General features: G+C 44.0%; 1 protein-coding gene across 1 annotated transcript in view; it reads right to left on the bottom strand.

Annotated features, from left to right (window-relative positions):
* The window catches only part of VGLL1 (vestigial like family member 1), a 35,713-nt gene extending 33,410 nt beyond the window's left edge, over positions 1–2,303 (bottom strand). The window contains exon 1 of the mRNA XM_044268320.1: positions 2,161–2,303. The gene's annotated coding sequence lies outside the window, so the exon portion shown is untranslated. The remainder of the gene's footprint in view (positions 1–2,160) is intronic.
* Positions 2,304–27,021: the final 24,718 nt, after the last annotated feature.

The raw sequence follows: 27,021 nt of genomic DNA, 5'->3' as shown, positions 1-27,021 counted from the left end.
TTGGGGGGGGGGGGTTTGCAGACCAATAGAAATGAATGGGTCTGTGTGCAATCTGCAAAAAAATGCAAATCGGACATGGATACAGAATACGCTCATGTGCATGAGGCCTAATGGGACCAACTTCATTATGTACCTTCTGTATTGGCAAGCCAGAAAAATTAAGGATCCTTGTTTTCCCTCCCGTATTACAGGATTTTGATGTTTGCGATGAGCAGCAATAAAACTTTTATCAATGAATCTGTTCTGCCCAGCTGGGTTAGAGAATCATTACAGATCACGTCTACCTCAGTCTTGGTATTTCTGAAGTGTTTAGTGTGGTTATAGCACCATCTAGCGGTGTTAAGTTGTATTAACTGTCTTTTTCCTGTTACAATACTACTGCATTGTGGGTGGTGCACTGCATTGAGGGAGTGAAAAGCATCCTAGGAAAGAGAAGTCTCCAGTCTCCAGGACACATCAGCAGAGCTGTTCTTTTGCATATCTCCTTCTCAAACTCCACCATCCTTGTAAAAGCATATCTAGTGAGAGATCTACCTTTGTTTCAGGGATATTGTGTGTTGCAGAGCTGTTCAGCTAGTTGTAATTGTTACTCAGGGAGTTGTTGTTACTGTTAGCTAGCCATGAAATCTTATGTACAGGCAGCCATTTTACCATGTGCTTCAGTGTTAATGTAATGTTATAGTACATGCTATGCTATGCTAAATACCTATACATGTTATTTGTATTCTTTTATTTTTCCAAACAATCCTGTTTTATCAATCAATCAATCAATCGTATATAATCAATCAATCACATATATACGACCTGCTGACCAATAAACAAGTTAGACTACAAAGAACAGTCCTCTTATTTGAAAGACAGGAATGGTTTATGCTGAATGTCAGACTGCACACTGTGTGAACGTGTATGAAGACAGAACAGAATCGCAAGTTATTCATCATCCCTGTATATTTGGACTGGTCTATTTGGTTCTACAAATGTATTTTTGCTTCGTCAGAGTCCAAGGAAGTAAATAGAATGGTTCGGATAGACTGAATAGGGTGGCAAATAATCAAATGAAAAAGACCCTTAAATATTTCTATCTTTTTGCAGCTATCAGCACATGAAGCCCCATTTGCACCAATGTATTAAAAGGGTTGTCCAGGCTTTTATTATTGATGACCTATCCTCAGGATAGGTCATCAATATCAGATCGGCAGGGGTACACACCTGGCACCACTGCCAATCAGTTTCTTTCTTATTGCCCAGGCACAAATATGTATCACAAATAAATGTAAACATAAATATCGTGCCCCATTGACTCTATTGTGGTAAATTACCAAATTACAAATTCTATACTATAAAAAAATACTGGAATTGTAATGCAAGCTAGCAATGCATGAATAGCTTTATATTTGGTAAATGAGGCCTTATACATGTATTTAGAAAAAGATGTACCTGGCCATATTACTGCATACAGCATCTATTTAAGTGTATGGGATTGTACCTTTGTATACCTTCATACGGAGGCATATACAGATTTTATCTTATTGGATTTATTCTGCTGATTTTTTCCTTAGATTTCACCCTTTGCAATGGATAAGGTTAACTCTGCATCAAATAAGCAAGAAATTCCACAAAAATAAAATCTGCGTGCAAAACATATCAATTTAGCAGAAAATTCACTGCAGGATTGCATCGAAATCCGTATTGTCCCTTGGGGATGTACCCTAAATCTCACAAGCCCTAGCACGGCTTAGAAGCATATAAATCAAAATTAGTAGATGTAGCGCTCCGGGTATAGCTCTTTGTTGGCTCATGCATTGAACGGCTGTCACACATTTTGAAAATCCTACCCATAAATTGAAAACATTCTGGAAGGTCTGCATACATGACTAGACCTAAAGTTCTGAACTTTGAATAGGTTCTCCCACCTACATACTAATTAAAGATCTGAAAAAATACAATTCAATGCAAAACTAATATATTAATAATACATACTATCTTTTGGCATAATGCTGCAAGGTATAAAATATCCCATCTTCATAGGATCTTCATAATACTTGCTCCATGTATGGTCAGCAGGTCACACAACACACATACTGATCACAGACATTCTACATGTGTCATGCTCATAGATGTTTACAAGTTAGGACACTTTTGTCCCCATGTTGGGTTTACCTTTTCAGATATGTAGAGATAAACTTTGCTCCCATGTAAAGCTCCTGTGCATGATCCTACGTGAGGCTGGCTCAGTGTCCTTGGAGCTCCCAGGTGAGTTGTGATCCTCCTAGCAGCACAGCAGCAATGTCTGGCCTGACAGTTCTGCTCTGATCTTCCTCTCTCTGGTGTTAAAGGCGTTTCCATCTCAGTGACAAGGAATGTATGAAATGCACCCAAACTTGAAAACCAGGAACAAGGAACATGGCCTCTAATGTGGTAAACAATAAACCAGAAGCTTTTACTGAAGGGGCCTTTTGTTGAAAAGCAAAGCAAAGACTGTCAAGTAGGAAGAGTGTCCAGTTTAAGCGAAGGTCACCACCTGCCAGAACTTGTTGGTCACTTGAGGGTGTCTGTATAGGTGGTGGTGACCAACGGTACTTTAAACTCTTCACAAATCCTTCAAATAATCCACATGAACAAAGCTACATGATGTTATCTGGAAAAGAACACTAATGACATGATGAGGGCGCGTAAACAGAGGGCATTTCTTCTTTGTTTCTACACAAAAGACTGGAAGAAGTGACAGTGTAACTTCTGGTCACAGGCTGCTCTTTTGGGGTGCACTTTTACCAACTGGATTCAAAATTGCAAGATTGCTCTCTTCAGAAATGGATTTGGGCAGAAGGCTTCATGGTAGTAAATTGAGTCCCCCCATTGGCCCATAGTAGGGAGCCGCAGATACTCCTAGAGCCACTGTATGTTGCTCTATGTGGGGCCATAGCATCGCGTTATTCTTCCCTAGATGCAGGGGTACAGTAGGGGTCCCATAGACTTCTACCACATCTCTGTACAATTTGAAGATTGAATGGTGTTACAAAGGAGTTATCTAGGCTTCAGATATTGTCAACCAGTCTTTAGGATAGGTCATCAATTAGGGGTCTGACACCCAGCACAGCCCACCGCTCCGGAAACTATACAGTGTACAGAACAGAAGCAGACAGCTCCATAAACTGTATAGTGGCCATGCCAGGGTACTGCAGCTCAGCTCCTATTCAAGTAAACGGGAGCTGATCTGCAGTATGTTGCCTCCTGAAGCTACACAGTGTATGGAGCCTTCTGCTTCCGCTCTGTATACTGTGTAGCTTTCAGCGCTGTAAATGCCCAAAACAGCTGTAACATACGTATCTAATGGGGGTCCAAGTGGTTGGGCCACCACAAGTCTCTTATCTCTTATCCTGTGAATAGGGGATAAGTTAAAAACTTGGCACAAAACATTTTAGGAGGACACATGAAAAACAATACTTTCCTTCACGAACGGCGCCTCACTTTCCCATGGGCCGTACACGGTATTGCAGTGCAACTCCACTTGATAAGCTATTAATACAATAAATAATTTAACCACTTAAGGACCACAGGTTTATACCCCCCTAGTGACCAGGCCCTTTTTTACAAATCGGCACTCCACAACTTTAGCGGTTTATTGCTCGGTCATGCAACTTACCACCCAAATGAATTTTACCTCCTTTTCTTCTCACTAATGGAGCTTTCATTTGGTGGTATTTTATTGCCGCTGACATTTTTACTTTTTTTGTTATTAATCGAAATTTAACGATTTTTTTGCAAAAAAATGACATTTTTCACTTTCAGCTGTAAAATTTTGCAAAAAAAACGACATCCATATATACATTTTTCGCCAAATTTATTGTTCTACATGTCTTTGATAAAAAAAAAATGTTTGGGCAAAAAAAAAATGGTTTGGGTAAAAGTTATAGCATTTGCAAACTATGGTACAAAAATGTGAATTTCCGCTTTTTGAAACAGCTCTGACTTTCTGAGCACCTGTCATGTTTCCTGAGGTTCTACAATGCCCAAACAGTAGAAAACCCCCACAAATGACCCCATTTCGGAAAGTAGACACCCTAAGGTATTCGCTGATGGGCATAGTGAGTTCATAGAACTTTTTATTTTTTGTCACAAGTTAGCGGAAAATGATGATGATTTTTTTTTTTTTTTTTTTTCTTACAAAGTCTCATATTCCACTAACTTGCGACAAAAAATAAAAAATTCTAAAAACTTGCCATGCCCCTCACGGAATACCTTGGGGTGTCTTCTTTCCAAAATGGGGTCACTTGTGGGGTAGTTATACTGCCCTGGCAATTTAGGGGCCCAAATGTGTGAGAAGAACTTTGCAATCAAAATGTGTAAAAAATGACCGGTGAAATCCAAAAGGTGCACTTTGGAATATGTGCCCCTTTGCCCACCTTGGCTGCAAAAAAGTGTCACACATCTGGTATCGCCGTACTCAGGAGAAGTTGGGGAATGTGTTTTGGGGTGTCATTTTACATATACCCATGCTGGGTGAGAAAAATATCTTGGTCAAATGCCAACTTTGTATAAAAAAATGGGAAAAGTTGTCTTTTGCCAAGATATTTCTCTCACCCAGCATGGGTATATGTAAAATGACACCCCAAAACACATTCCCCAACTTCTCCTGAGTACGGCGATACCACATGTGTGACACTTTTTTGCTGCCAAGGTGGGCAAAGGGGCACATATTCCAAAGTGCACCTTTCAGATTTTGCAGGCCATTTTTTACACATTTTGATTGCAAGGTACTTCTCACACATTTGGGCCCCTAAATTGCCAGGGCAGTATAACTACGCCACAAGTGACCCAATTTTGGAAAGAAGACACCCCAAGGTATTCCGTGAGGGGCATGGCGAGTTCCTAGAATTTTTTATTTTTTGTCACAAGTTAGCGGAAAATGATGATTTTTTATTTTTTATCTTTTTTCCTTACAAAGTCTCATATTCCACTAACTTGCGACAAAAAATAAAAAATTCTAGGAACTCGCCATGCCCCTCACGGAATACCTTGGGGTGTCTTCTTTCCAAAATGGGGTCACCTTGTGGCGTAGTTATACTGCCCTGGCAATTTAGGGGCCCAAATGTGTGAGAAGTACTTTGCAATCAAAATGTGTAAAAAATGGCCGGTGAAATCCGAAAGGTGCACTTTGGAATATGTGCCCCTTTGCCCACCTTGGCATCAAAAAAGTGTCACACATCTGGTATCGCCGTACTCAGGAGAAGTTGGGGAATGTGTTTTGGGGTATCATTTTACATATACCCATGCTGGGTGAGAGAAATATCTTGGCAAAAGACAACTTTTCCCATTTTTTTATACAAAGTTGGCATTTGACCAAGATATTTTTGTCACCCAGCATGGGTATATGTAAAATGACACCCCAAAACACATTCCCCAACTTCTCCTGAGTACGGCGATACCAGATGTGTCACACTTTTTTGCTGCCAAGGTGGGCAAAGGGGCACATATTCCAAAGTGCACCTTTCGGATTTTGCAGGGCATTTTTTACACATTTTGATTGCAAAGTTCTTCTCACACATTTGGGCCCCTAAATTGCCAGGGCAGTATAACTACGCCACAAGTGACCCCATTTTGGAAAGAAGACACCCCAAGCTATTCCGTGAGGGGCATGGCGAGTTCCTAGAATTTTTTATTTTTTGTCGCAAGTTAGTGGAATATGAGACTTTGTAAGGAAAAAAGAAAAAAAAAAGAAAAATCATCATTTTCCGCTAACTTGTGACAAAAAATAAAAAATTCTAGGAACTCGCCGTGCCCCTCACGGAATACCTTGGGGTGTCTTCTTTCCAAAATGGGGTCACTTGTGGCGTAGTTATACTGCCCTGGCAATTTAGGGGCCCAAATGTGTAAGAAGTACCTTGCAATCAAAATCTGTAAAAAATGGCCGGTGAAATCCGAAAGGTGCACTTTGCAATATGTGCCCCTTTGCCCACCTTGGCAGCAAAAAAGTGTCACACATGTGGTATCGCCGTACTCAGGAGAAGTTGGGGAATGTGTTTTGGGGTGTCATTTTACATATACCCATGCTGGGTGAGAGAAATATCTTGGCAAAAGACAACTTTTCCCATTTTTTTATACAAAGTTGGCATTTGACCAAGATATTTTTCTCACCCAGCATGGGTATATGTAAAATGACACCCCAAAACACATTCCCCAACTTCTCCTGAGTACGGCGATACCACATGTGTGACACTTTTTTGCAGCCTAGATGCGCAAAGGGGCCCAAATTCCTTTTAGGAGGGCATTTTTAGACATTTGGATCCCAGACTTCTTCTCACACTTTCGGGCCCCTAAAAAGCCAGGGCAGTATAAATACCCCACATGTGACCCCACTTTGGAAAGAAGACACCCCAAGGTATTCAATGAGGGGCCTGGCGAGTTCCTAGAATTTTTTTTTTTTTGCATAAGTTAGCGGATATTGATTTTTTTTTTGTTTTTTTCCTCACAAAGTCTCACTTTCCGCTAACTTAGGACAAAAATTTCAATCTTTCATGGACTCAATATGCCCCTCACGGAATACCTTGGGGTGTCTTCTTTCCGAAATGGGGTCACATGTGGGGTATTTATACTGCCCTGGCTTTTTAGGGGCCCTAAAGCGTGAGAAGAAGTCTGGAATATAAATGTCTAAAAATGTTTACGCATTTGGATTCCGTGAGGGGTATGGTGCGTCCATGTGAGATTTTATTTTTTGACACAAGTTAGTGGAATATGAGACTTAGTAAGAAAAAACAAAAACAAACAAAAAATTTCCGCTAACTTGTGCCAAAAAAAATGTCTGAATGGAGCCTTACCAGGGGGGGGTGATCAATGACAGGGGGGTGATCAATGACAGGGGGGTGATCAATGACAGGGGGGTGATCAATGACAGGGGGGTGATCACCCATATAGACTCCCTGATCACCCCCCTGTCACTGATCACCCCCCCTGTAAGGCTCCATTCAGACATCCGCATGATTTTTTACGGATCCATGGATACATGTATCGGATCCACAGAACGCATGCGGACGTCTGAATGGAGCCTTACAGGGGGGTTATCAATGACAGGGGGTGATCAGGGTAATCAGGGTGATCACCCCCCTGTCACTGATCACCCCCCCTGTAAAGCTCCATTCAGACATCCGCATGATTTTTTACGGATCCATGGATACATGGATCGGATCCACAGAACGCATGCGGACGTCTGAATGGAGCCTTACAGGGGGGTTATCAATGACAGGGGGTGATCAGGGTAATCAGGGTGATCACCCCCCTGTCACTGATCACCCCCCCTGTAAGGCTCCATTCAGACATCCGCATGATTTTTTACGGATCCATGGATACATGGATCGGATCCACAGAACGCATGCGGACGTCTGAATGGAGCCTTACAGGGGGGTTATCAATGACAGGGGGTGATCAGGGTAATCAGGGTGATCACCCCCCTGTCACTGATCACCCCCCCTGTAAGGCTCCATTCAGACATCCGCATGATTTTTTACGGATACATGGATACATGGATCGGATCCACAAAACGCATGCGGACGTCTGAATGGAGCCTTACAGGGGGGTTATCAAAGACAGGGGGTGATCAGGGTAATCACCCCCCTGTCACTGATCACCCCCCCTGTAAGGCTCCATTCAGACATCCGCATGTGTTTTGTGGATCCGATCCATGTATCCATGGATCCGTAAAAAATCATGCGGATGTCTGAATGGAGCCTTACAGGGGGGGTGATCAATGACAGGGGGTGATCAGGGAGTGTATATGGGTGATCACCCGCCTGTCATTGATCACCCGCCTGTCATTGATCACCCCCCTGTCATTGATCACCCCCCTGTAAGGCTCCATTCAGACATCCGCATGATTTTTTACGGATCCATGGATCGGATGCACAAAACGCATGCTGACGTCTGAATGGAGCCTTACAGGGGGGTTATCAATGACAGGGGGTGATCAGGGTAATCAGGGTGATCACCCCCCTGTCACTGATCACCCCCCCTGTAAGGCTCCATTCAGACATCCGCATGATTTTTTACGGATCCATGGATACATGGATCGGATCCACAAAACGCATGCTGACGTCTGAATGGAGCCTTACAGGGGGGTTATCAATGACAGGGGGGTGATCAGGGAGTGTATATGGGTGATCACCCGCCTGTCATTGATCACCCCCTGTAAGGCTCCATTCAGACGTCCGCATGTGTTTTGCGGATCCGATCCATGTATCCATGGATCCGTAAAAATCATGCGGACGTCTGAATGGAGCCTTACAGGGAAGTGATCAATGACAGGGGGTGATCAGGGAGTGTATATGGGTGATCACCCGCCTGTCATTGATCACCCCCCTGTAAGGCTCCATTCAGACGTCCGTATGCTTTTTGCGGATCCGATCCATGTATCCGTGGATCCGTAAAAATCATACGGACGTCTGAACGGAGCCTGACAGGGGGGGTGATCAATGACAGGGCGGTGATCAATGACAGGGGGGTGATCAGGGAGTTTATATGGGGTGATCAGGGGTTTATAAGGGGTTAATAAGTGACGGGGGGGGGGGGGGTGTAGTGTAGTGTTTGGTGCGACTGTACTGACCTACCTGAGTCCTCTGGTGGTCGATCCTAACAAAAGGGACCACCAGAGGACCAGGTAGGAGGTATATTAGACGCTGTTATGAAAACAGCGTCTAATATACCTGTTAGGGGTTAAAAAATTCGGATCTCCAGCCTGCCAGCGAGCGATCGCCGCTGGCAGGCTGGAGATCCACTCGCTTACCTTCCGTTCCTGTGAGCGCGCGCGCCTGTGTGCGCGCGTTCACAGGAAATCTCGGCTCACGCGAGATGACGCCAATCGGCGTTAGTGTGACCTGGCAGCGCCGCAGCATTGACGCCTTTCGGCGTTAGTGTGACGGCAGAAGGTTAATTAAATTCATAATAAATATATAAACTATTAAAATACATAATTATTTTGAAGATCAAGGTCAAACACAGTAAAACCAAGCAAAAGGGCAGTAAGAAGGGCAAAGAAATCGCCTAGAAAACCCCAAAGGGGGGGCGGAAACGGCAGATAAAATGCCAGGTATTTTGCTGCCAGAGAAGAAGTAATTGCATCTTATTAAAATAGAAGACAGATGCCACACGTCAGTGACCTTCCAAAGTATCGCCCATTATTGTCTTACCCATTCATTGGACAGTTAGGTGGTTAATTGCAATGCAATCAATGGCTTTAGTTTTAATACATTCTGGAATTCCTGTTTGATTACTGTTAGTTTCCCCAAATTACATAACTAATTAGTGCAAACATCGACACAGTGAAACAGAGTGTTCGGAGTGACTAAGAGAGTAAAAATAGACTTCAAATCATATGCTGAGATTAGTCATTAGTAAAGCATCATCTGAATGCTACTACCATGCTGGAGAGTATCCAGGTTAATTGGAAGTAACAATTGGCGGGATGTATCCAGCAGACATTGAATAGGGAGAGATTCCAGGTTACATTACACAACATACTACTCACTAACAACTGTAATTTAGGGATTTGCACTCGGTAATGACATTATAAAGGTGAACGACGCCCAGGATCATAACACCGTGTTGAATAATAACTTGGAAATATTCACCTTGGAATCTTTATATCTTCCGAATATTTCCAATTAAATAAATAGAGGGAAAGGTAACATGACCTAATATCTTTTTTTTTTTTAAAGGAGCAAACAGAGCATGTGCCCCAGGTGCTGGATGTCTGAAGGTGCCAACAACTCACTTTGCCCAAGCCAGGGTGTTTAGATACAGAGTGAGGGCAGAAAACTGGACCTTTGCCCCAGCAGGAAAGTCTACGGTTCTGTCTAGTTACACATTGTCCAGAAAGGATTGGTGGAGTCAAGAGACTGGAATCATTCTCAAACAAGAGACATTTTGATAATAATCCCAGGGGCCTATAAATGGTGTTTGTGTCCTTGTGACAACACTGCAGGGCGAAGGCTGGACTTCTGATTGCCCCATAAATATGCCAGGATTCGGGCGGACAACTACTGTTGCATACCAGGTAGCTGATGAATCTCCACTAGATCCCATTACAGAGGTGTAGCTAGGTTTTCCTGCACCCTGGGCAAGGATTCAGGCTCCCCCAATGTATAACAAGGTAATCTAGGGCATTTCCGCTTAGTGCTACCACACAGCATTAATGCCCACAGTGTGACCCTCACAGTAGTAATATCTACATTGTGCCTCTCACAGTACTACTGTCCATGTTCTTTGCCCTCACAGTAGTTATGCCCACCTTTGTGCCCATCACAGTAGTTATGCCCACTTTTGTGCCCTTTCACTTCACAGTAGTTATTCCCACTTAGTGCCCCTTTACCATAGTTATGCCCATCTTTGTGCCCCTTCACAGTAGTTATGCCCATCTTTGTGCCCCCTCACAGTAGTTATGCTCACCTTGTGCCCCTTCACAGTAGTTATGCCCACTTTGCGCCCCCTCACAGTAGTTATGCCCACTTTTGTGCCCCCTCACAGTAGTTATGTCCACCTTGTGGCACCTCACTATGGTTATGTCCTCCTTGTGCCCCCTCACAGTAGTTATGCCCACTTTTGTGCCCCCTCACAGTAGTTATGTCCACCTTGTGCCCCTTCACTGTAGTTATGTCCTCCTTGTGCCCCCATTTGGTCTCTAGTGCCCTCTCCAGCACCATAAAAAAAATAAAAATACTTACCTGCTTCCCTGATGATCGGCACATCCAGCAGCAGGACATGCTCCCATACACACATCGCGCTGCTGGCATGATTCCCGGGCTTTCAGGGCTCCTCCCACAAAGGTAGCAGCGCGATGTGCGGCCTGCGGGGGAGCGCCAGAGCTCAGCAGAAGGTTGCTCCCTGCTTAATGATGGAAATGAACCCCAGCAGGGGTGCTGTGCTTCCCTGTAAAACCAAGCCATCCCAATGTATAACAAGGTAATCTAGGGTATTTCCCCTCAGTACTACCACACAGCATTAATGCCGACATTGTGACCCTCACATTAGTAATATCTACATTGAGATATTTTTATAGAGCCGGTCCATACGGACGCGGCGATACATGATATGTCTTTTTTTCTTTTTGTAATTTTATATGACTAAATTATGAGAAAAGGGTGCTTTTTTGTTTTTTACTTGGAACTTTTTCTATTATGTAAAACAGTTTGTTTTACTTTTCTTTGCAATTTCTTTGTTTTCCCGCTGTGGGACTTCAACTTTTGGGGGTCTGGTATTATAATGCATTGGCTGTCAGTGTATTACCAGTGTAATACACTGACAGCATGATTCCTGTGAGACCCAGGGGTCTGGGTCTTACAGGCTTCCGTAAAAAGGCAGCCCCAGTGCTTGTGTGAGGCATCAGGCTGACTTCACAGCCATCGGGTCATCGTCACTACATGTACGGCAGCGCCGTACATGTAGAGCACCGGTCAGGAAGAGCCATTAATTCCATGGCTCTGTACATCTGAAAGGGGGCATACGTACATAATATAAAACAGAACCAGCACAACAACATGTACAATAAGTATGAACTTATTAGCAGACTGGTACAGAGAGGCAATGACCCTGCCCACGAGGGCTTACAATCTACAAGAGAAGGAATCTGTTATAATTCTGATACAGGGCCACTTACAGTCCTGGGCACGTACAATAGGAACCTTTCAGGATATAGCATTTCATAGAGGAATGTACGTGATGCAATATGCTAATATTAAGGCCTCTTTTACACGAGCGTGACGGATTAGGTCCGGATGCGTTCAGGGTGCGTTCACTGAAAATCGCACCATTTTGCAAGCAAGTTCAGTCAGTTTTGTTTGCAATAGCGTTCAGTTTTTTCCGTGTGGGTGCAATGCGTTTTGATGCGTTTTTCACGCGCGTGATGAAAAACGGAAGTTTTACAAACAACATCTCCTAGCAACCATCAGTGAAAAACGCATCGCATCCGCACTTGCTTCAGGATGCAATGCGTTTTTCACTAAAGCCCCATTCACTTCTATGGGATCAGGGCCAGAATATAGAACATGCTGCGTTTTTCACGCAACGCAGAACTGATGCGTGAAAAACAACGCTCATGTACACAGACCCATTGAAATGAATGGGTCAGGATTCAGTGCGGGGGCTATCCGTTCACGTAACGCATTGCACCCGCGCGGAAAACTCGCTCATGTGAAAGGGGCCTAAAAGTTCCTCAGCCGGAACAGACTACCAGAATGCCTAAACGGAGATGTGAAAGTAGCCTAAGATTGTTTCTAGTATCTATGTAGTTATCTTCATTTTGATACGTAGTTTATGGAGTAAGCACCAGATCATTTTAATATGTTAAAGGATAACTGTCATATTTTTTTCTATTTGCTAGTTTATTAGCGCTAGGCATGTATAGCTGAGTTAGTCTGTTAATGATTGCCAAAAGATCTGTAATTACCTTATAATAACAGCTTTCATTAACCCCTTCAACCCCGAGCCTGTTTTCACCTTCCTGCCCAGGCCATTTTTTGCAAATCTGACATGTGTCACTTTATGTGGTAATAGTTTTGGAACACTTCTACTTATCCAAGCCATTCTGAGACTGTTTTCTCGTGACACATTGCACTTCATGATAGTCATAAATTTGAGTCAATATATGTCACCTTATTTTGTGAAAAAATCCCAAATTTACCCCCAAAAAAATTTAAATTCTCAAATTTTCTAATTTCTATTTCTCTACTTTTATAATAGATAGTGATACTTCATATAATAGTTATTACTTTACATTTCCCATATGTCTACTTCATGTTTGGATCATTTCGAAAATGACATTTTATTTTTTTGGGGACGTTAGAAGACTTAGAAGTTTGGAAGCAAATCTTTAAAACTTTCAGAAAATTTCCAAAACCCACTTTTTAAGGACCAGTTCAGGTGTGAAGTCACTTTGCGAGGCTTACATAATAGAAACCCAAAAATGACCCCATTTTAGAAACTACACCCCTCTAGGTATACAAAACTGATTTTACAAACTTTGTTAACCCTTTAGGTGTTTCACTAGAATTAATGGAAAATGATGTTCAATTTTGGGGGTCTGATCCCCTCTGCAATGCATTACAATACATCTGTATTGTAATGCATTGCCTGTTTGTGTACTACTGAGTAGTACACAAACAGGTTTGCCTAGGAGACCCAGCCTGAGGCTGGATCTCCTCGGCACCCGTAGAAGGCAGGTCCCAAAGCCGTGCAAGGCATTGGGCAGACTCTGCACGGCATTGGGCTTCCTTCTGACACATCGAGTCCCCGCCACAGCAGCGCAGGGACTCAATGCACTCATTTACCGGACACAAAACCCTTCTATGTCGCAGTCAGCGCGGGCCGCGGAATAGAAGGGGTTAATCCGCCGGCATCGGGTTTTTACAGCGATACCAGCAGATACAGCGGGGGCCCGGCTACCAGGGACTGCCGGGCCCCTGCAGTGATCGCACGCGCACCACTCCGGTGCCCGCGTGATCACCATGACGTACTATTACGTCAAATTGCGGGAACACAGTGGTTTTCATGACGTAGTCATGGGTCGGGAAGGGGTTAATGTCTCATGTCCCTTTCCACTGCTCCCTTAAAAGACCGTTGCTATGGCTCATCTGTCTCCGGCTAGGAAGACAGAGGGGCGGTTCTTCACACTACATGCCTGCATTAGGATTCAGAGTGAGGAGGCGTGTCTTTCAGTAATCCAATCTGATTGGCTGGCAGGAAGCTATTATCTGAGGGAATGCAGTTTTGGCCTCAGAGAACTGGCAGAGGAGCCATCTTGAGAAGATCCTCATAATGTAAAATTCAAAACAGCCATAACTAAGGGGAAAACTCAAGGAAAACAGTGGTAAGTGAAGAAACTAAAGATTGCTTTATGCATAATTCTGCTGCAGCAGTAACATATGGTAAAATAGATTTTTTGATGAAAATATGACAGTTATCCTTTAAACTGTTGGGGGTCCACAATCTTCATGCAGCCCAGGGCCCACGGTAGTTAATCCACCCCTGTTTGACATTCATTACAGGCATTGCACCTATAAGATGTGTTGTACTGTTAGCAGTGGGCACACAGGTTGACAGGTTAGAGTTAACGTGTGTGGATGCAGTAACATTGCACTGCACTGATTGCATCATAGATGATGTGCTATAAAATTAACAAGAACATCATTGAGCTCCATATAGGGTAGTATTGTAATGCAAAATGGAAGCCCCTAGAGGCTTTTAGGACTTATAGATGGATTCTCACCTTTTGTTGTTGTGGATGGCCCACAACAACCTTAAATGCCTATATCAGATCTGGCTGGATGTTCAGGCTGCAAGGTCCCAAAACGTCACAGAGAAGGAACTAGACATTAGTTTCTAACAGGGATATAAGGGGATAGATGCACCCTTAGATGCAAATGGGAGGATGCATGCTCCATCCCAGATATGATTCAGAATCGACTTTATTAAATCCACATATAAAGTGTTTTGGGGATAAAATACCCTTGTTCAGATTTAAAGTACATTAGACATAAAGGGGCACATTTATTAAGACCGGTGTTTTAGACGGTGTGATGGTCATAACTACATTCATAAGTTCCTAAGCCACTTACTGCTAGTCCAAGAAAAGATGTGTAGTGCCCTTTGAAGTCTGGAAATTTGTGGACATTTGCCTGTTTCCCCTATGCAAAGTCATCACCACCTTAGTTTATTTCATTTTAAAGGGTTAACTTGCATTGACTTATGCTATTTAATACCGTATAACTGCATTATAGATATATGTTGTGATATATATCCTGTTCATTTGCAGTGTTTGCACAGCATTGTGGAAGAATGAATACTAAGAGACATTTGGGACTTTTTAGGGTACTTTCACACTAGCATTATTCTTTTCCGGCATTGAGTTCCGTCCTAGGGGCTCAATACCGGAAAAGAACTGATCAGTTTTATCCTAATGCATTCTGAATAGAGAGCAATCCGTTCAGGATTAGTGTTGAGCGCGAATATTGGCAAAGAATTTTTTTATCGGGAATATCGGAACTTCGAGAATTTGCAAATATTTAGAATATAGTGTTATATATTCGCAATGACGAATATTCTTTTTTTTTGTTTTGTTTTTAGCACAGTAAACATCAGGTGATCATCCCTCCCTTCTTCTAGCTTGTGGGCCAATGAGAAGGCTTTGTCACAGCTTAGCAACATCCCTAGCAACCAATAGAAAAGTTGCCTGCCCCTTACTATATAAGAACCTCCCCAGCTTCTATTTTCTAAGGTTTATTGCAGTTATGAAAGAGACAGCAGTGTCATTGCTGTGCTCTGAGTTATTACATTAGACAGTTAACTTATATATTTAATTCAGATAGTTAGGGGGAGATACTTAGTGTAGGTTAGATTGATCTATAGTGTAGCAGATATTGCCGAAAATTTGCAACATATTGGAGCACTCTATTTGCATATAAAGCTATTCTAATGTTCTGCCTTGCCAACCATTTTTTCCATTCTCAGAAAACTTGTACCAGCTTGAAAAATTTAGCATAAGTGACCCACGCCTGTATTTCACGTGCATTACACAAATATTACATTGTCAATTTTCGCAATCAAGAATATAAACTCGAAATCGCGAATATAGGACGAATATTCTACAATATCACAAATTCGAATATTTCCCCTGCTACTCATCACTATTCAGGATGCATCAGGATGTCTTCAGTTCAGTCTTTTTGCCTTTTTAGGACGGAGATAATACCGCAGCATGCTGCGGTTTTATCTCCGTCCAAAATTCCGGAACACTTGCCAGAATGCCGGATCTGGCATTTTTTCCCATTGAAATGCATTAATGCCAGTATTGCGGTCGGCGCATGCTCAGACTGCCAAAAAATTAAAAAATTAATAAATGCCCGATCCGTTTTTCCGGATGACACCGGAGAGACGGACCGGCATTTCAATGCATTTGTCATATGGATCAGGATCCTGATCCGTCTGACAAATGCAATCAACTGCCTGACGGAATCCTCTGCCGCAAGTGTGAAAGTACCAATAATGAGAAGCTGGTAATTTTCTACAGCTACCATTTTTCCATGTTTTGGAGAGAAAAAGACAGACTGACCTTTTGAATGTCTGGTTTTAGGTCTGTTGTTATCTGAAAACCTTATTTTGTCTGGAAAAACTGCTGTGTCATTGCCATTGAGTATCATTGAAGCTCTAATGTAAGTCTATAAGAGACAGGAGTTGTAACATTGTATTTGCTTGTGCTGAGTTTCTCCACTCCACCCCTCCCACTAGAAGGTTCTAGTTCAGTTAGAAATTGTATTTAAGGAGAGCAGTCAGAGCCCCAAGTGTCCTGCAGTTAGGGACCAGTGCTTAGAAGAGAAGACTCTGCCAGACTATTGAGTGACCAGAAGAAGATGCTAAGACGGGTATTCTGCCCAGCAGGGTTAGAAAATGATTCTAGTTCATTCTGCCAGAGTCATGGTAATTCTCAAGTGGTTAGTGTGGTCATAGCACCATCTAGGGTGATCTACCTTTGTATCAGGGATATTGTGTTATGCAGAGCTGTTCAGCTAGTTATAATTGTTACTCAGGGAAGTTGTTACTACTGTTAGCTAGACATGTAATCCTATGTATAGGCAGCCATTTTACCATGTGCTTTCAGTGTTATTGCAAATGGTATAGTCTTTACAAATGCAAAATCTCTCAAGTGCAACTCTTTAAGTACACATACTGAATTATACCAGAATGTAATATCATGGATATGGAATTCACTTTGTCATCACTCCCTACTGACCATCACCCAATTCTCTCCTCTCCAGGTATGTCTCCACTCAAGCTATCTGCTGCACCCAGCTTTTCCACAGTCTGATATTGTTCACACCCCTCACATTTCCTTCTCATCCCTGGTATGTCTCCACTGAAGTTATCTGCTAGACCCAGCTTTTCCACAGTCTGATATTGTCCACACCCCTCATCTTTCCTTCTCATCCCTGGTTTGTCTCCACTGAAGCTATCTGCTGCACCCAGCTTTTCCACAGTCTGATATTGTCCACACCCCTCATCTTTCCCTCTCATCATTGGTATGTCTCCAATGAATCTACCTACCGCACCCAGCTTTTCCACAGTCTCATATTGTCCACACCCCTCATCTTTCCCTCTCATCATTGGTATGTCTCCAATGAATCTACCTACCGCACCCAGCTTTTCCACAGTCTCATATTGTCCACACCCCTCATCTTTCCTTCTCATCCCTGGTATGTCTCCACTGAACTTTAATGTCTCTTTCCCTGATGGATTTATTGAGTATTTGTTTACATTGACTATTTCACCCCTGTATCTGGTCCTCCCTTGATTAGGCCAAATGTAGCCCCCTCCCCTCTTGGTCACACCTGATTGAACACTGAGTGGTATAAATCTAAGGGTACTTTCACACTGGCATTTCTGGGTCCACTTGTGAGATCCGTTTCAGGGCTCTCACAAGCGCCCCAAAACGGATCAGTTCAGCCCCAATGCATTCTGAATGGATAAGGATCCGTTCAGAATGCATCAATTAGCCAGCGTTTGGTCTCCGTTGCTTTTTTTAGACGGTCAGTAAAACGCAGCTTGCAGCGTTTTGATGACCGCCTAATGATATGGAGCCAAACGGATCCGTCTTTACTTACAATGTAAGTCAATAGGGATGGATCAGTTTTTCACTGACACAATATGGTGCAATTGAAAACGGATCAGTCCCCCTTTGACTTTCAATGTAAGTCAAGATGGATCCGTTTTGACTTAGACTTTTTTTTTAATGAATAATGCAAACGGATTTGTTATGAACGGATACAAGCGTTTGAATCATTGGTGCGGATCCGTCTGTGCAGATACAAGATGGATCCGCACCAAACGCGAGTGTGAAAGTAGCCTAAGTTCCTAGGTCTTCCAGACCTTGGTCTTTCCAAATGCAACATCTCTCAAGTGCAACTTTTTAAGTGCACATACTGAATTATACCAGAAGGGGACCACAGGTGATTACAGACATAGTTACTGCAAACAATGTTTTAATTTTTCATCTTACTCTTCCCACTTTTCCAAAACCACCTGAAAAACCCCCACATCCATTCACCCAGCAAGGAACTATTTATATCTTCCTCCATCTTACCTTCTCATCTGACCGCTTGCACAAACCTGTTTGGCAACCTAAAACACTTCCTTCCCAAACACACACAGATACCTCAAGTCCTCTCTTATTCTCATCTATTAACACTTCCTCTGCTTCTTCTTATTGCTGGTGATATCTCTCCAAATACAGGCCCCCCTCAGCAAATCCCCACTATCAACTCTATGTCCCAGTACAAATCTCCTACAAATTTCTGCAACCCTTTAACCCCTTAACCACTTCAACCCCGCTAGCTGAAACCCCCTTCATGACCAGGCCACTTTTTACACTTCTGCACTACACTACTTTCACCGTTTATCGCTCGGTCATGCAACTTACCACCCAAATGAATTTTACCTCCTTTTCTTCTCACTAATAGAGCTTTCATTTGGTGGTATTTTATTGCTGCTGACATTTTTACTTTTTTTGTTATTAATCAAAATGTAATGATTTTTTTGCAAAAAAATCAAATTTTTTACTTTCAGCTGTAAAATTTTGCAAAAAAAAACGACATCCATATATAAATTTTTCGCTAAATTTATAGTTCTACATGTCTTTGATTAAAAAAAAATGTTTGGGCAAAAAAAAAAAATGGTTTGGGTAAAAGTTATAGCGTTTACAAACTATGGTACAAAAATGTGAATTTCCGCTTTTTGAAGCAGCTCTGACTTTCTGAGCACCTGTCATGTTTCCTGAGGTTCTACAATGCCCAAACAGTAGAAAAACCCCACAAATGACCCCATTTCGGAAAGTATACACCCTAAGGTATTCGCTGATGGGCATAGTGAGTTCATAGAACTTTTTATTTTTTGTCACAAGTTAGCGGAAAATGATGATTATTTTATTTATTTATTTTTTTCTTACAAAGTCTCATATTCCACTAACTTGCGACAAAAAATAAAAAATTCTAGGAACTCGCCATGCCCCTCACAGAATACCTTGGGGTGTCTTCTTTCCAAAATGGGGTCACTTGTGGGGTAGTTATACTGCCCTGGCAATTTAGGGGCCCATATGTGTGAGAAGTACTTTGCAATCAAAATCTGTAAAAAATGACCGGTGAAATCCGAAAGGTGCACTTTGGAATGTGGGTCCCTTTGCCCACCTAGGGTGCAAAAAAGTGTCACACATCTGGTATCGCCGTACTCAGGAGAAGTTGGGGAATGTGTTTTGGGGTGTCATTTTACATATACCCATGCTGGGTGAGAGAAATATCTTGGCAAAAGACAACTTTTCCAATTTTTTTATACAAAGTTGGCATTTGACCAAGATATTTTTCTCACCCAGCATGGGTATATGTAAAATGACACCCCAAAACACATTCCCCAACTTCTCCTGAGTACGGTGATACCAGATGTGTGACACTTTTTTTGCAGCCTAGATGCGCAAAGGTGCCCAAATTCCTTTTAGGAGGGCATTTTTAGACATTTGGATCCCAGACTCCTTCTCACGCTTTAGGGCCCCTAAAAAGCCAGGGCAGTATAAATACCCCACATGTGACCCCACTTTGGAAAGAAGACACCCCAAGATATTCAATGAGGGGCCTGGCAAGTTCATCGAATTTTTCTTTTTTGGCATAAGTTAGCGGAAATTGATTTTTTTTTTGTTTTTTCTCACAAAGTCTCACTTTCCGCTAACTTAGGACAAAAATTTAAATCTTTCATGGACTCAATATGCTCCTCAGTGAATACCTTGGGGTGTCTTCTTTCCAAAATGGGGTCAGTTGTGGGGTGTTTGTACTGCCCTTGCATTTGAGGGTCTCCGCAATCATTACATGTATGGCCAGCATTAGGAGTTTCTGCTATTCTCCTTATATTGAGCATACAGGTAATGAGATTTTTTTTTCCGTTCAGCCTCTGGGCTGAAAGAAAAAAATGAACGGCACAGATTTCTTCATTCGCATCGATCAATGTGGATGAAAAAATCTCTGACCAAAAAAAAAAAGGAGGGGAAAGGCATCTGCCAGGACATAGGAGCTCCGCCCAACATCCATACCCACTTAGCTCGTATGCCCTGGCAAACCAGATTTCTCCATTCACATCAATCGATGTGGATGAATAAATCATTGCCGGGATTTTTTTGATTTTTTTTTTTATAACCAAAGTGTTTGCCAAAGCATAGGAACGCCGCCTCCTCCTCAGCTCGTATGCCTCGGCAAACGTATCTGTTACTGCAGAGGAGAAATCTCGTCTTGCAGCGCCGCATACACCGACTTGCGTGTAATCTGACAGCAGCGCAATGCTTCTGTCAGAATGCACATCAGTGCTGCAGCTAGTCGATCGGTTGGTCCACTTGGAAGGTAAAAAAAAAAAATGAAAAAACCAGGCCGCAACGCAATAATTTTATTAACTTTGGAACATAATATATAAACTTTAACTTTTTGAACTAAACATTAACCTTTTTGCTTACTGGTGTTTTTTTTTTTTTTTTTTTTTTACCTTTATAGAACAAACCTCTCCTTCCCCATGGGTCAATGTGCAAAGCGCAAATCGCCCAAAGATGTGGCGAAGTGCATTATGCACTTTGTCCCAGGTGAAAGGAGAGGTTTGCAGCAGCTGTGTGAGTGAATGGGCCCTAATAGCCCTGTGTGCCTGTCCTGGTGAGATGATCCCTATGCTAATAGTGTACCTGTGAGTGGTACTTCCGGAAACACTCTCCAAAGCATAGGGCAGGGTGGTCAGGACAGTCAGGACAGAAATAGCGGGTGTCACGCCTTATTCCACTCCTGCTACAGACACGACATCTTTTTCGGGGTGACTGTTGGGTTGAGGTACCAGGAACGACATTGGGGAAATGTCGCTCGTGTAGACGGCTAACTACACTGGTGGATGGGGCCACGGAACCTCCTGGGTACAGGAGGTTCTCGATGATCTCTTCCTGAAATTTGAGGAAGGATCCAGTTCTCCCAGCCTTACTGTAGAGAACAAAACTATTATATGCAGCCAATTGAATCAAATATACAGACACCTTCTTATACCAGCGTCTGGTTCTGCGGGAAACTAAATACGGAGACAACATCTGGTCATTGAAGTCCACCCCTGCCATGAGCAAATTATAGTCGTGGACTGAGAGGGGCTTTTCAATGACACGGGTTGCTCGCTCAATTTGTATTGTCGTGTCTGCGTGAATGGAGGAGAGCATGTAAACGTCACGCTTGTCTCTCCATTTCACCGTGAGCAGTTCTTCGTTACACAGTGCGGCCCTCTGCCCCCTTGCAAGACGGGTGGTAACGAGCCGTTGGGGGAAGCCCGCGCCACTAGTTCGCGCGGTGCCACAGGCGCCAATCCGTTCTAGAAACAAATGCCTAAAGAGGGCCACACTTGTGTAAAAATTGTCCACATAAAGATGGTACCCCTTGCCGAATAAGGGTGACACCAAGTCCCAAACTGTCTTCCCACTGCTCCCCAGGTAGTCAGGGCAACCGACCGGCTCCAGGGTCTGATCTTTTCCCTCATAGATCCGAAATTTGTGGGTATAGCCTGTGGCCCTTTCACAGAGCTTATACAATTTGACCCCATACCGGGCGCGCTTGCTTGGGATGTATTGTTTGAAGCCAAGGCGCCCGGTAAAATGTATCAGGGACTCGTCTACGCAGATGTTTTGCTCTGGGGTATACAAATCTGCAAATTTCAGGTTGAAATGGTCTATGAGGGGCCGAATTTTGTGGAGCCGGTCAAAAGCAGGGTGGCCTCTGGGACGGGAGGCGGTGTTGTCGCTAAAGTGCAGGAAACGCATGATGGCCTCAAAACGTGCCCTGCACATAGCAGCAGAGAACATGGGCATGTGATGAATTGGGTTCGTGGACCAATATGACCGCAATTCATGCTTTTTAGTTAGACCCATGTTGAGGAGAAGGCCCAGAAAAGTTTTAATTTCAGGAAACTTGGACTGGTTTCCACCGGAAAGGCTGGGCATAAAAGCTTCCCGGGTTAGCGGTTATAAATTGTGTGGCATACCTGTTTGTTTCGGCCACAACTATGTCTAAGAGCTCCGCAGTCAAGAACAGCTCAAAAAATCCCAGGACCGAACCGATCTGAGCTGTCTCAACCCGAACTCCAGACTGGGCAGTGAAAGGGAAAACTACAGGTGCGGCTGAAGTTGGGGACTGCCAATCAGGGTTTGCCAGCACCTCAGGGATTCTAGGGGCTCTAGGGGAACGTCTCTGCGGTGGCTGCGACGGGGTCACTACTGCACGTGCCACCGTACCAGCTTCAACTGCCCTTCTGGTGCTCGCTACGTAACCATGTTCTACGGCAGTGCTGGTACTAGGTCCAGGGAGGGCTGCGCTGCTGGTGTATGCCTCACCACGTAATCCGACAGCAGCAGCCCCACCCTGCTGCTCTTGAAGCGGATCCTGCGCAACCTGTGGTCTAGCGACACAAGGCCGGGTACGCCTGGTGCTATAAGGGACCTCAGCCTCCTCGTCCGAACTTTGGGTCAGAGAGCCACTGCTTTCTACAGGTTCGTATTCTGACCCGCTAGATTCATCAGATGAGGGTTCCCATTCCTCATCCGACTGGGTCAGAAGCCTGTAGGCCTCTTCAGAAGAATACCCCCTGTTTGACATGTGGGCAACTAAATTTAGGGGTATTCCCTGAGACTACCCAAGAAAAAAAAGCAAGCCTGTCTTACAAAGGGGAGGCTAGCGAAGTACCGGAGGCCGCTGCAGTTGATAAAAAATATCAAAACAGATTTTTTTATCGCCGCAGCGCGTGTAAAGTGAATGTGCAGTGATCAAAAAAAAAAATTTTTTTTGCCACTGCGGTGGGGCGGGTGTGGGCGAACGCACGTGTGGGCGACCGATCAGGCCTGATCGGGCAAACACTGCGTTTTGGGTGGAGGGCGAACTAAAGTGACACTAATACAATTATAGATCTGACCGTGATCAGTTTTGATCACTTCCAGATACTATAAAAGTACAAATGCTGATTAGCGATACGCTAATCAGCGTATAACGGACTGCGGTGCGGTGGGCTGGGCACTAACCGATCCCTAAACTACCTAACCAAGGGGCCTAAACTATACCTAAAACCTAACGGTCAATACCAGTGAAAAAAAAAAGTGACAGTTTACACTGATCACTTTTTTCCTTTCACTAGTGATTGACAGGGGCGATCAAAGGGGTGATCAAAGGGTTAATTGGGGTTCAGGGGGGTGATCTGGGGCTAGTATGAGGTGTTTGGTGTACTCACTGTGTAGCCTGCTCCTCTGCTGGATCCAACCGACGAAAAGAACCAGCAGAGGAGCAGGCAGCCATATAACAGATCATATTTACTAATATGATCTGCTATCTGGCACTCTGATTGGATTTTTAAAAAATCATCAGCTTGCCAGCCGCGATCATTGGCTGGCAAGCTGATGACAAAATACTCCTCGACGAAATGCCAGCCCGAACTGCGCATGCGCGGGCCGGCAAAGCGCGTCATCTCGCGTCTTGCGAGATGACGCGTATATGCGTGACTGTGCGCAGCGCTGCCGCCTCCGGACCGCACATCTGCGTTAGGCGGTCCGGAGGCGGTTAAGAACTTATGACGTACCGGTACGGCATGTTTCCCGAGTCCTTAAGGACCCATGACGTACTGATATGTCATAACTTTAAAACTAGATTGCGGGGCGGCGGGGGTTAATAGGAACAGGATGTCCGCTGAAATCATTCAGCAGGCATCCTGTCATGTGACCCCCCGTATCGGCGATCGCCGCAAACCGCACATCAATTCAGACCTGCAGTTTTACCTTATCCGGCGGGCGGCGGTGCCATCGGGTCCACATGCGGCTGTAGGGGGGACCCGATGGCATGGAAGGCAGGACGATGCCTTCCTGAGACGAGCCTGTGAGATCCAGCCCCCTGGATCTCACAGGCCGGAAGCTGTATGAGTAATACACACAGTATTACTCATACAGCCAATGCATTCCAATACAGAAGTATTGGAATGCATTGTAAAGGGGATTAGACCCCCAAAAGTTCAAGTCCCAAAGTGGGACAAAAAATTAAGTGAAAAAAAAGTTGAAAAAAAAAAGTTGAAAAAAAAAAGTTGAAAAAAAAAAGTTTTCCCCCCCCAAAAAATTAAAAGTTTTGAGTAAAAATAAACAAAAACGTAATTTTCCCCAAATAAAGTTAAAAACAATTGGTAAAAAATAGGGGGGAAAAAAAGTATACATATTAGGTATCGTCGCGTCCGTATCGACCGCCTCTATAAACATATAACATGACCTAACCCCTCAGATAAACACCGTAAAAAATAAAAACTGTGCTAAATAAACAATTTTTTTGTCACCTAACATCACAAAACGTACAACAGCAAGTGATCAAAAAGGCATTTGCCCACCAAAATAGTACTAATCGAACCGTCACCTCATCCCGCAAAAAATGAGCCCCTAGCTGAGACAATCGGCCCAAAAAATAAAAACTATGGCTCAGAATATTGAGACACTAAAATATCATTTATTTTTGTTTTAAAGGGCTTCTGTCACCCCCCAAAACTCATTTTTAAAATCCTTATTGGATGACTATTCCCTATATAGGGCTCTTACCTTGTTCTGTGGCTTCGTTTCACTAAAAATCGAGTTGTTAAAATATGCAAATGACTTCACTACCAGCAAGTAGGGCGTCTACTTGCTGGTAGCCGCCGCATCCTCCTTTAAAAAAAAACGCCCCCTCCTCCTGTTGATTGACAGGGCCAGCGAGCGCTCTCCTCCTCCGGCTGGCCCTGTCTGCAATTCAAATCCTGCGCCTGGACCTTACGTGTCTTCATTCGGCGCAGGCGCTCTGAGAGAAGGACGCTCGCTTCCTCAGCACGCCAGATCTGCAGGGTATAGCAAGAGTGAGGTCACGGTTATGGGCAATCGAGGGTTACTCACTTTTCTGAGGAGAACCATGGGCAGGCATGCGACAGTGAAGGAGAGGTAGACACTAGTTCCTCTGGGGCACACTCTGTAAATAGAGACCAGGCCTGATGGTATGTGAGGTGCCCTGGATGTTGCAGGTATTTTGAGTGCCTTAGGTAAGGTCCCTTTAAGAATCGTGACGCCAGTGCCTGTAACGGTGGCACACTGGTTTGCAGGAGGATTAATGGAGTACACAGTTGGTAAACCAAACGTTGCTTTACTTTAGACAACAGTCCAACTTTATACAATCAGTTGCAGGGGTGTATAATGCAGTCCTTTACAGTACATATGCACAGCAGGTTTACTTGATAGCACAGCAGGTTTCAATCTTGCAAGATACTTGGAGGGTATACAGTTAATGCTTTGCAGTACAATGCTGCTCTATCCCCTCAGCTATTCTAGCTGGCTGGATCCCAAGGCCCTGATGCCTAATTGCTGGCTTGAATCCTTGGTATATATAATCCTTCCTCCAGTATTGGCACTTGCTTTAGGTTACAGTACCTTTGTTTCCTAGCTGGCTTCTCTGCTGGAGTGGAAAGGTGGCTGCTGGTTTCTCCCAGGAGGTGCTCTCCTACTACTAGGGTGTCTTAACTGAGCTAAGCTTAGCTTCAGGAGCTTCAGGCTGACTAGGTGACTCCTCTTCTTCCCTGGAATACACTAACTCTCCCCTGTCTGGGCCGTCCTATATGTAACTAGGGCTTTCTGGCTCCCTCTAACGCCTGGGAGGCTAAACTGCACCCTGACAGGCCTGACACCCAGATAATACAGGGAAATGCATACACATGACAGTAAGTGCAATAAACACATTAACCCTTGTGTAGTGCCCACCTTTACCTAGTGGGACACTACATACACCCAAGCTATGACGTTGCCCGTCCTCGGCGCAACATGAGGGGTCCGCCCATCTGGAAGCTGCAGCCTGAAAGACAAAATAGAGAACAGACATACACAGCAATCACCACATTAACAATATAAAAATTGACAGACAGTGTCACTGAAAGGTGTGGTGAAAAGGGGCGTCGTTCTCTTCTCTCAGGATAATGTAAAGGAACAGGGGCGCTGACCTGGTGCAGCATATCAATAATACCAGGATAGTCCATTATAAAACTTTAAGTGCAAATAGTCCATAATAAAACAGGAGTAGTCCATAGAAAATGCAAACAAACGTAAGTCCTTGGAGGCTCAAAGAATAACATGAGTCCGTACCCAGGCTTACAAAAAGTTAAACAGGGGTTTCCCATGAGGGGCTACCTGGGCCCATAATGTAGTCTCCAAACCTCACAGGTGGGTGCCCCCTGGTAGACCGTGTGGACCTCCTTACTGGCAGAGGTGCTCCCTGCCTGGCCTCTAGAGCCACTTCAGGAGCTCTCTAGGGTAAGGTGTCCTGAGGCTGAGGGCTAACAGGAACTGGAGCCGGAACCATCAAGTTCAACCAGGGTGTGAGAAACCAATGGAGCGGTTCTTTGTCATAGATTAAGTTCTCCACAGCCTGCATAGGGTCCATAGGTGGAGCTGGCAATTCCGGTTCAGAAGACTCAGGCTCCATATCCTCTGCCGCCGGTTCTCCTTCTATACAAGGCTTTAGACGATTCCTATGAACAATTTGAGAACCTTTACCTTCTCTGGAGACTTGGTAAATATGTGCTTCAGCATTAGGGATGGCAGAAATAATATAGGGAATCCTTTCCCATTTACTGTCCAACTTGCTGATTCGGTGGTTGTTTTTCAACCATACCTTGTCTCCAAGAGCTAAGGGTTCCGCATGGGCAGCCTGGTCATAGTCTTTTTGTTGCCGTTCCCGAACATTCTCCATGCGTTCCTGAATAATCTCCTTAGCATTGAGGAGACGTCTTTGGTGCTCCACTACCCAATCAGTCCTTGGCAGTGGGTTAATCACATACGGCACTTGCACACCCAGGGAGTGATACGCAGGCAACCTCCCTTGTCGGCCAAACATCAAATAGAACGGGGTGTAACCGGTGGAACAATGAATGGTGTTGTTGTAAGTATACATGAGCTGTGGCAAC

Source organism: Bufo gargarizans, chromosome 9 (genome assembly GCF_014858855.1).
Source record: "Bufo gargarizans isolate SCDJY-AF-19 chromosome 9, ASM1485885v1, whole genome shotgun sequence".
NCBI lineage: Eukaryota > Metazoa > Chordata > Amphibia > Anura > Bufonidae > Bufo > Bufo gargarizans.
The sequence above is the reverse complement of the archived record's forward strand: the minus strand, read 5'-3'. Positions and strand labels throughout refer to the sequence as shown.